The 1380-nt window shown below is 36.6% G+C and overlaps 1 pseudogene; it reads left to right on the top strand.

The window, feature by feature from the left end:
- The first annotated feature begins 303 nt into the window (after positions 1–303).
- Positions 304–1088, top strand: LOC143386175 (protein SET-like; annotated as a pseudogene).
- Positions 1089–1380: the final 292 nt, after the last annotated feature.

The following is a 1380-nucleotide window of genomic DNA, read 5'->3' as shown; positions in this document are numbered from 1 at the left end:
AAGGAAATAGCAAAAATATGGAAAAAGTTTATATCTGACTAGGAAGGGCAGAGAATAGGATCAGGAATGCAATTAGATTCAAGTATTTACTAATAAAGAGGAAAGATTTTCCCCTTAAACTGAGTGTGTTGGGCAAATATTTTCTTTTATGAATATTTTTTTTGTCATACATATTGAACAAATTTTACTTCATGTTCATGTTCTTTTTAATAAGATATTTTAAAATATTTTTTCCCTCTCTTTTTGTTCTTCTCCTTGGTGACGTGGGAGATTCATGGGTCTGCTCCTAGAATTCTTCATAGGATGGCCCCCAAATCTTCACTCCATTATCAAAGTAAGAATCCCAAACTGCCTCCTGCTTCAAAGCATAAGGCTTTATCCACCACTCTGGGCATTCTGAAAAGTGAAAAATAAAAGGAAGAAGCAACTGAGTATATTGATGAAGAACAAAATGAAATAGACTTAATGAACAGGCCAGTGAGGAGATATTGAAAGTAGAACAGAAATATAGCAAATGTCACCAATCATTTTTTCAGAAAAGGTCAGAATTGATCACAAAAATCCCAAATTTTGGGGTCACATTTGTCAATCATCCATAAGTGTCTGCAATTCGTGGGGAGGAAGATGAAGAGGTGTTGTATTTGACCTGAGCTTAAGTGAAAGAATTTGAAGATATCAAATCAAGTTACAGTATAGATTTTTATCTTGATGAAAATCCTTACTTGGAAAATAAAAATTCTCTCCAAAGAATTTCATCTGAATGAGAATAGTGATCCATGTTAAAAGTCACTGAAATTTAAAAAAAAAATCAACTGGAAAGGTTTTGAAACAACATTCAAGTCAAGTGCATAATAAAGCCAGCGGGAAGACACAGCATGAAGAACCAGATCCCTTCTTTACCTGGTTTATTGACCTTTCTGATGCATGTGCAGATGACTTAGGAGAGGTCATCAAAAATGATATATGGCCAAATCTGTTGCAGTTCTTCTGGGTTCCTGATATAGATGATGAGTAAGGGGAAGGAGGAGGAGGAGGAGGAGGAGGAGGAGGAGGAGGAGGAGTGGGAGGAGAATGAAGAAGATGATTAAGTAAACACATGGATTTCAAACTACTACTACTTCTTCTTCTTCTTCTTCTTCTTCTTCTTCTTCTTCTTCTTCTTCTTCTTCTTCTTCTTCTTCTTCTTCTTCTCTCTCTCTCTCTCTCTTCAATTCAGTCCCTAGAGCAAGTTGCAGTCTGTTTTCCCCCTCACTACTTCTTTTACTGTGTCTCCTTGTCCTTGAGGTCTCATTTCTCAAATCATGGTTCTCAATTGATTTGGGGTGAAAATGCCTTGAGCAGAGTACAATGGGAAAAGAACCTCTACACCCTTCAGATCGA

This window comes from Callospermophilus lateralis, unplaced genomic scaffold (assembly GCF_048772815.1).
Source record: "Callospermophilus lateralis isolate mCalLat2 unplaced genomic scaffold, mCalLat2.hap1 Scaffold_98, whole genome shotgun sequence".
Taxonomy (NCBI): domain Eukaryota; kingdom Metazoa; phylum Chordata; class Mammalia; order Rodentia; family Sciuridae; genus Callospermophilus; species Callospermophilus lateralis.
This window is presented reverse-complemented; position numbering and strand designations above follow the sequence as displayed.